General features: G+C 34.5%; 1 non-coding gene across 1 annotated transcript; it reads right to left on the bottom strand.

Moving 5' to 3' along the window:
- Positions 1–6,670: 6,670 nt before the first annotated feature.
- On the bottom strand, positions 6,671–6,867 carry LOC145056310 (U2 spliceosomal RNA). Its single transcript, XR_013685792.1, has one exon. It is a non-coding gene; the product is annotated as a U2 spliceosomal RNA (small nuclear RNA).
- Positions 6,868–10,334: the final 3,467 nt, after the last annotated feature.

The raw sequence follows: 10,334 nt of genomic DNA, 5'->3' as shown, positions 1-10,334 counted from the left end.
TCATGTGAACGACAAATGTATCTTAACTTATGTGAACGACGAAACATCGGAGATGTAGAGAAACAAAGGCAGTAGCGAGATAGGGTTTGCCGTGGAAGATGGTTGTGTTGTTGGTCCGACATGAGGTGTTGGTCCGAGGAAGATGTTGTCGTCTTTGGTGGTTTTCAAATGTACATGGTTGTTGTCGGAAAATCGATGTTGGTGGTGGTTTTGAATGTGTGCCGATTGGAAATATAGGGGATGAGCATAAGAGACCTATGAGAATTTAGATGTATTAGGTTTTTAAAGAGAATATGAAGATATGGGGAAAAAAAGGTGTGACGAAAAGAGATCGAGAAGGGGAAGGGTGTTTGTGTAATTTTTTGCATTTTGTTCCTTTACATACAAGTGAAATCAATTTAAGAGTGAAGGAATCACATGAAATAGATGTGATTTCTCCATGTTCTTGCTTGCTTGAATAAGTAGGACTCTGAGCATGGACATTAATGTGTCATGGGGGGGTATGGATGGCTATTTGTGTCGGAAATCATTCATTTCATGAATATTAACTCATATGGAGGAATTAATCCTGAATATGAGGTACGATCATTGTTGTTATCGGTGAAAGGGAGGGTGTTTGTGGAATTGTTTAGGGCGTTGGTGGTGATTCCCATGAAAGACAGGCCTAAGATGGTTTTTTTTTAATACATATTTAAATCAATTAAAAAGATTGAAATAAAATTGTAAGGGTAAAATCATCATTATAAAAAAATTCAAAACAAGTTGGACCAAACATACAACAAAATAAAAAGTTTCGACTTCTGATGCTGGTCCAAATCTTTTTTAGACCAAAGTGCCAATTTTCAGCTAACCATACGGATCATTCTTGCAATTTTCTCTTGTTATTATTATGATGCGACTTGTAATATAAAAAATGGAGCATTTGGTGAAGTATTTTTTTTCAACATGAAAAAAATAATTTGGCTTGTTAAAAAAGTCTGCCATCGTCATACGAGACGCATAAGATTGTTTTTTTTTGGTGTGTTCCTAATGGCCATTAATTACTATTTTTTTGCTATTATTTATGGACAATATGGTGTTATCATAAACTAATATCTTATTATTTTAAGTCTCGCTTACCATATATAAGGGTTTAAAATTGTATGGTTTTTAATCATACTTTTCAGGAACTAGATAATTTAATTGGCATATGATATTATAATTATGATTTTATAAGTGTTTATCAAACTAGCTCAATATCTATAAAAATGGATAAACCTTTAATTTTAAAATTATAAATGATGAGTGGTAACTTTGATGTAATGTTTAAGTGGCTGGACGAAAGAAAGGTTGCTTAAGCTTTACATTGTAGTTGATTCAACACCATATTAAGCAATTGTTTGATTTGTTATTCAAGGAACCCAAGAGCTAATTGGATAACGATTCATTAAATGAATTTTAAGCATAACATACAAAAATATTGTATTTATGCCCATAGGTTATTGCAATATTTATGTAGCGAAGTATAATTTTTGGACCCCATAATATTTAATTGTTGGTATAGCCAAAGCGAAAGTAACGGTTGAATAAGGAGTCTTTAGACCTATTATTTTGGTGTTAATAATAGGTTATACTGAAATGCTTTAATCATTTTTAATCCCGTTAGATCACATTATTCTCTTCATTGCATATATTTAATTAAGATACTTGAATAGCTTTAAAAAGGAATGGAAAAGCTCATGTAATTGAGAAATAAAATTGTGTGAAGGTCCTAAATTCAAATGAACATACCAGCAAGCCCAACAATAAATTATTGTGAATTATGTCATAAGAAACGACATATTCAACATAAACCGTCTTATATTCATGAAATTGCTTGCGAAGAAATGTAACATGCATATTTTATGATTTAGAAGTCCTTTAATTTTAGTGCCCCTATAAATACATGATGGATTGATTATGACTCAATGGTACATGTGTCTTTTCATTACACATATTTCATACAATCGCAAACCTGGATTCCTCACAACCCTCAACCTTAGCTTCTACCCTCCTAGCATCCCTAACACTACAAGGTCATATGGAACTATCTTGGCAACCAACAACTGGACCAAAACAAATAAAGTTATTGCTCGGATAACAAACCCGACACATATCTCTGAAGATTGAGCGACCGCACGCGAACTTCATAAACCTAAATATTAGGTTTACTTCAAATAGCTTGTTTTGGCTAAACAATTAGGCGAATGAAAAAATACTAGAGCTTGTTAATGTTTTCAAGTACCAACTTAGATGAAATTAACTCGATATCATCTCATGATTGAATTACATAATTAAACTTGTCAAACATGATATTAGAACTTTATCTTTTAAGAATTTATTTTCAATATATTTGCATTTCATGTCTTTTACATTTCATTTTATATATAAAAAACAAAAAAATCTCATTTGACTACATTGTATCTTGTGCAAATAGGCATTATCATTGATGTTTCTATAACGATCGACCGTAATTGTCTTGTATTACGTCTAAGTGCATTGTAGCATTGATTTTGTACTTATTTAAGCGACCTCGTTATTTGTTGGACCGACACCATGACATGCGGTTTACCGTTTCAAAGTGTATTCCTTTTTCATTTACACCTTACACTTGAAAAATATATATCGACCATTTCCTTCAATATGTTTAGCGTCATCGATTTCTAACAAAATGACTTATTTTCGTGCCCTTATATCAAAATTTACTTTAGATTTGGAAAAAAAGTTATGTAATGTTGGTGTCGTATGATAACAATGACTTCGAATTTTGAGAGTCTGGAATGCAACTTTTTAACATTTATACTAAAAAAATAACATCCCATTCCTGTATGTTTGTTATATTTAATGGGGTTAACACAAATAATTCGTCTTAGACGGATGTCCTTATAATGTAGCCTTTCAAAAATCCATTTCGAATAGGCCATTTGTAATCTCGTAATGTTCATAGGCTGTTAAGTAGGGTTTATTTTGATATGTTGATACATGCCCATAATTATCGAAGAAGAATTTAAAAAAAGGCATCGTTTAGAACGAAATTTCTACACAAGTCATCATGTCAACGGTATGTTTTTATTCCCTTGTACCTTAGACCTAGTGCGCCTACCAAGGACCATAAGGTAGACATTAGGGTTTGGTGTTAAACATGCTCATTGCTTATACATTTTCGGCGGATCGGTCCATAAATGTTCCATCGGGTATGTTGTAGACTATGAGATTTTAGGCTTTGTGTTTACTGAGTGTTGCGGTGTGTTCTACATAAATTGAATACTCAGTTAGTTGTATCATATTTTGTATTATTATGTTGTGTGAAGTATGATCATTTTCAATTACGGAAACACCAAGTTCTATTACATAAAAAAGTAAATCGCATGACGGGTGTGTGACACTATGAAATCCAAATAATGATTCAATTAATACAAAGATAAATGCTACGATTTTCGTGGGTGAGGGTCTATCGGTGGTGGTTTAATGACCCTCATCGTTTCCCATTCAGAGGAGCTGAAGCGGATGCACTAGCTCTGCACATGTAAATATGTAACGCTGACATGAAATGGAATAATTGAAACGGTGATGGTGTGTACCTATATGTGTCGGAGTTATATCAATCGTATAAAAATATCCTGTGATGTAGTGGCCCCATTTATGAGAATTATCGGATACCCCACATTGTATCTCTACGTGTCAAAGTTTTATCAATTTGCAAAATTTAACAAGGTTTTATTGGCATTGCGAGATGAAGCTTCTATTTGGCGTTGGTGTTATGTTTTGGTGGGACAACATAGACAACATATCTTGAAGCTTTCAGAAGTAAGAGGGACGTTGCCGTCATATCTTCACATTAATTGTCTTTCCGACCCACTGGGATCCAAAGCTTGTGGGGTACCAGGATAATCATACAAGATTATGATAAGTTGGACCGAAGAAAAAAAACCATGTGATGGTTTCGAAGAATGAAAATCCCTCAATGTCATTAACGTCGTAGATAGTTTTGCATTTCATGTCTTTTACATTTCATTTTATATATAAAAAAGAAAAATCCCATTTGACTACATTGTATCTTGTGCGAAAAGGCATTATCATTGATGTTTCTATAAGGATCGACCCTAATTGTCTTGTATTATGTCTAAGTGGATTGTAGCATTGATTTTGTACTTATTTAAGTGACCTTGTTATTTATTGGACTGACACCGTGACATGCGGTTTACTGTTTCAAACTGTATTTTTTTTTTTTCATTTACACCTTACATTTGAAAAATATATATATATTGACCATTCCTTCAATATGTTTAGCGTCACCGATTTCCAACAAAATGACTTATTTTCGTGCCCTTATATCGAAATTTACTTTAGATTTGGAAAAAAATTAAATTATGTAATGTTGGTATCGGATGTTAAAAATGACTTCGAATTTTGAGAGACTGAAATACAACTTTTTAACATTTATGCTAAAAAAATAGCATCTTGTTCCTGTATCCTTGTTATATTTAATGGGGCTAACACAAATAAGTCATTATAGACGGATGTCCTTATAATGTAGCCTTTCAAAAATCCATTTCGAATAAGCCATTTGTAATCCGGTAATGGTCATAGGCTGTTAAGTAGGGTTTGTTTTGATATGTCGATACATCCCATAATTATCGAAGAAGAATCTAAAAAAAGGCATCGTTTAGAAAGAAATTTCTACACAATTCATCATGTCAATGGTGCGGTTTTTTATTCCTTTGTACCGTAAACCTATTGCGCCTACCAAGGACCATAAGGTAGACATTAGGGTTTGGTGTTAAACATGCTCATTGCTTATATATTTTCGGCCGATCGGTCCATAAATGTTCCATCGGGTATGTTGTAGTCCATGAGATTTTAGGCTTCATGTTTACTGAGTATTGTGTTTTGATCTACATAAATTGAATACTCAGTTAGTTGTATCATATTATGTATTATTATGATGTGTGAAGTATGATCATTTTGAATTACGGAAACACCAAGTTCTGTTACATAAAAAGTAAATCGCATGACGGGCGTGTGACACTATGAAATCCAAATAATGATTCAATTAATACAAAGATAAATGCTACGATTTTCGTGGGTGAGGGTCTATCGTTGGTGGTTTAATGACCTTCATCGTTTCCCATTCAGAGGAATTGAAGCGGTGATGGTGTGTACCTCTATGTGTCGGAGTTATATCAATCGTATAAAAATATCTTGTGATGTAGTGCCCCCATTTATGAGAATTATCAGATACCCCACATTGTATCTCTACGTGTCAAAGTTTTATCGATTTACAAAATTTAACAAGGTGGTATTGGCATTGCGAGATGAAGCTTCTATTTGGCGTTGGTGTTATGTTTTGGTGGGACAACATAGACAACATCCCCTGAAGCTTTCAGAAGTAAGAGGGACGTTGCCGTCATATCTTCACATTAATTGTCTTTCCGACCCACTGGGATCCAAAGCTTGTGGGGTACCAGGATAATCATACAAGTTGATGATAAGCTGGACCGAAGAAAAAAAAACATGTGATGGTTTCGAAGAACAAAAATCCCTCAATGTCGTTAACGTCGTAGATAGTTTTGTTTAACATGAGGAGAAGTCCAATTACAATATGTTGGTGGAATTGTTGATATAGAAAAAAGAAAATGTAGTTTGTTTATGTATATATCAGTGAGTGTTCCCACATTGGTGTTTGAAGGATTCCAAGACGAATTTATAGATCCATCTTGTAGAGGGTTCATCACCGGGCCTGGTAACGTTTGCCTGTAACCCAAGTGGGGGTATCAAAGTGGGTTGGATTATGATTTGGTCCAGTTTGGTTGGGTATGGTGGTGTGTAACTTGACTTGCCCGTTCCAAGTCGAGAGTTGGTTCAAGTGGCTTGAGCGAAGGCTTTGGGTCTCTTGGAACCTAGAGAAGGGGGCAATGCGTTAGGCTGGCTTCACAGAGCTGCGACAACCCCTCGCTTCTGACAGTGGAAGGATTACAAGTCTTGGCTCTTCAGGCCTATATTGCCGACTAGTCCGACTCAGATGGACACCCAATTTTTACTTCAAACATTTTTTGTTTGTCAGAGTGATAATAAACCTTGTTTTGTTTCATCTCCGGAAGAAAAATATATATCATTAAAAGCAACTGGTTTTTGAGTCTCTTGTTAGTTACCGTATTTGTAACATGAAAGAAATCCATAAAAAGCCAGGTCCATGGTGGAAATTATATATGGGAGTGGGTTCACATGAGACAGCAAAGACTTTGAAATCTTTAAGCCTTTTAAAGTCTAAAAGTTAAGTCAAATCTATGAACATTGACCTGAGCATTGCGCCAGGCAATCCAAAGTGTGGGGTAGCAGGATGTAGTTATACAGATTCATAATAAGTTGGACTAGAAAGAAACCATTTCGTTGTAGATAGTTTTGTTTGACATGAGCAGAAGTTCAATTACAGTAAGTTGGTTTAACTGTTAGTTAAAAAGAAAATTTTAGTTAGTTTCTGAGTGTTCCCACATTGGTGTGTCAAGAATTCCCAAGACGATTTTATAAATCTATCTTGTAGTGAGTGTTCCCACATGGTTGAAATTAGGGGAGTGGGTTTCATCTTTCTGGCACTCTGTTAACTAGTAACTAGTTTCTGCTGGATTGAGTCTAAAAGTTGAACTGAGTATTGGAGGGGTGCGCCGGGCCTTGGCTGTAGTGTAAGACCAAGGCGACGCATGAAGAACCCCAGCAGCAAGCTACTGTAACGGGCCTTCCCCCATAAAAAATAAGATTAATATCGAGTGGGCCGATGGCCCACATATCAGATATTAAACTGATAAGAACAGATACTACACTTGATCTTAGCCAAAAGGCCGAGAAAGGTATGCTTCTTACAGCTGTGGGCTTCCCCTTTTGTACTCGCCTCCCTCTTGCCTGCTTCCTTCATTCACCCGATGTGGGAATTCGGATGCATAACTCACACTTTCACTGCCATCTCCCTCCTTCCTAACAAAAACAAACTTCAATGGAGTATTATTCTTTTACTTCTTTACTTTCTCTATATATATTCAAATCAAACTTACACTCTACTACTGCATATGCATATGTGTTTATGATTGCATTGCTTTTTCTGTAGTTTAAATTCACTCAATGCCAACAAACAAAACAACTTCATTTCTTGTTGTGATGTTCATAATTACTGATCAGTTACAAATGACTCCTTCCACTCATGTATATACCTACTCTCCATTTAGTTTTATACTATCACATATCTAGCTATTAACTAAATTTATAACCAAACACAATAACTAATGGACAAACTCAAACTAATCAGATAACTCCAACTTGTTAAAATCCCTTCTATATATCAAAATATATAGATGTGTTTTTAATCAACATATAACCCTTTTAACTTGTTTTGCTGATAAAAATCACATAATATAACTTGAAACCATTTAATTTTATAATCTAACACATTAATTTCTTATTCGTTTAAAAACCAGACATAAATTATTTGTCTTCACTGTTCCTTTCAAAGATACTATCCGCTTTTTCAACCAACATGTCCCGCTCTTCTCATCGGCTTGCTATTTGTCATTGGTGGTATCACACTATCTTCACCTCCTAACATCTTACAATCACTTCCGATTCGATTCTAACATTTATGGGATGACTTTTAATGATCTAAACCTGAACAGATGTATTTAGATTAAAAATATTAATATGCTTACACACATCATCCATATCCTAGTAACATTATATTCAAATTTAGTCAACGGATGAAAATGAAAAATCCATATTCAACAATCAAAACTCAATAGTCATTTTTTTTCCATTTCTGATGTTTATTTTTCATTTGAAGGGACATAAGGTGCTATAATCCATGTTCTAACATCATCACACCACCACTTAAGCCATTGATTTCAAGTAGTGGATATCAAGAGGTGAGTCTCCATTTCTGATGTTTATTTTTCATTTGAAGGGACATAAGGTGCTATAATCCATGTTCTCCTCTCATTCTCTCTAGCTATATCTTGTTCTTTAATAAACGATAGGGATAATCTTAAGTGCTTACGTTATCATAAGAATTGATCCTCTTACTCATAACTTGTTCCCCAAACATTGCTTTTCGTCTCATATTAGTGTTACCCAATTCAGACTTCATTTCACAACAGAGGTCTTTAATTACTTTACCTAATTTATAGCCCTAAGGCCATATAGTTATAACTATAAGATATGACAGGAGGAGATTAAATAGGTACAGGACTTGTACTTTAAGTTCCACTTATCGGAAAAAAAAAACTCTATTGGTATTCTAATTGTGAAATAAACTTGAGTCTCAGGTAACGCCAACACCCAAAAGGCACAACACTTATATTTGCTGAAAAGCAAGCGTAGCAATGTATTTTAAACGTCCCTCTTCATCAACTTTTACCTTTGAAAGGTTTCATCTCAAATCATCGATTAGCCAACGACTTAGCACTGAATTTATATTGTAACCCAATCAAATAAATTGGTCGATAATCTAGAACTATTATTGAGCTCCCTACCTTTGGAATTAGAGTTGTGAACGAACTATTACAACCATGTGGAATATTAGCCGAAGAATGAACCATCAAAAATATATTTTTTCAGTAAATCCCAGTATCTTTCTACAAACTTAAAGAAAAAAAAAACCCATCTGGATGTGGAGTCTTATCTCCTCCACACCAACAATCAACATTTTTAATTTCCTCAATCGTGCATCAAAACTTCCAAACAATCGTCTTGCTCTGAAGCAAGAGTTGTACAACATGTGCTACGGTTTTGAACCCTCAACGCGGCAAATTTAATTTATTACTAAAAAATGAAAGTAAAATTTCTTCTCGCCAATTTGTCGATAATCAAGCTGATCGCCAACTATTTTTATCCCACGAATAACAAATTGCATTCGTCTTCTATAAAGTACACCGTGAACGTACTTTGTTTTTTCATCCCCTTTGAATGTCCCTTAAATCTGAACTTTATGAATCACATCTAAAGTTTCCAATTGATCATAATCATATTTTTTCAAAATATTCAAACGATCCCCTGTGACTTTTGGAGTTACACTTCCTTGATCAATCTCAAAAAGTCTTAACATGTTCTTTTCATTATCTTTGTCCTTCTATTTGTTTTTTTTTTCAAAATTTCATAATATTCTTTAACTTTTATTTGAATGACACATGTTAGCTTGTGTTAATCGAATCTAAGGGATGATTCCAAGTATTTATAACAACATTATCAAGATCATCACATCCCATAAGGGATGATTCCTAAATATTTATAACAACATTATCAAAAGCATCACATCCCATCCAAGAATTATACGACTTGAAAGGAATGGGCATGTAATCTCCACTACCACCAAGTGTTTGAAAAGAATAGGTCTATGATTTGAATTGATATCTCCAATGCCATTGACATACAAGCGGTAAAATATACAAAATTTTCGAAAACTAAAAATCTATCCAATCCGCTCAGCTTTTCGGTTTTCAGTGTTAGCACAAATCTGGGTAAAATTATAGCCACTCATAGGAACATCAAGTGACCACACATTATGAATGAAATCATTAAAATGAATTAGAGAAAAACAAACCTACACTCTTAGATGGGTCTATGACCGCATTTAAGTCTCCAACAATAATAAAATATCGTTGTTGTTGATTCGTGAAAATCTGGATGAGCTCCCAAACTAAGTTATTTCCCCTTCCACCCTGCGGATCGTACAAATTGATCATCCAGCATATTAACTTATGAAACACCCACCCTCCTCAACAATAATAAGGTGTTCCTTATAAGTAACTATATTCGTTACAACCACCGAAGGATCCCAAATGCATAGTGATCCCCCAGTATACCCCTTGCACTACTAGCCACATAATCAAACTGGAAATTTCCGAAAAATACTCGTTACTTTCACAAGATCTGAATGTACCATGCATGTTTCTCGAATCCCCACAATTACGCTTTCTACACAACTTCATGTGTTTATTCCTCTTGCCCTTAATCTCGATCACACAAGCATTTAAATAAAGAATATTTAATTATCCACTATGTTCTCACTCAATGATTTAAACCCTTTTGAGTATGTCCGGACGTGGGTGAATGGGAAGATGAATTAACCGGCTTATCTAACAAATTTTAAACACCAAAAACATGTTCCTCGACCGTGGGTTGCTTCTGGAACCCCTTGGCAACAACACCATCAAATCGAGCCCTATAAAAACCACATGGTTTGGACATGGATTGAGACAAGCTTCCATCTTCATTGGCATTATTTCATTTTATTTTGTTCTTCCTTATCATTAGTTAAGTCTTTCATTGTTCGAATT

Source organism: Lactuca serriola, chromosome 5, assembly GCF_051521515.1.
Source record: "Lactuca serriola cultivar US96UC23 chromosome 5, Lser_US96UC23_V15, whole genome shotgun sequence".
Taxonomy (NCBI): Eukaryota; Viridiplantae; Streptophyta; class Magnoliopsida; order Asterales; family Asteraceae; genus Lactuca; species Lactuca serriola.
The sequence above is the reverse complement of the archived record's forward strand: the minus strand, read 5'-3'. Positions and strand labels throughout refer to the sequence as shown.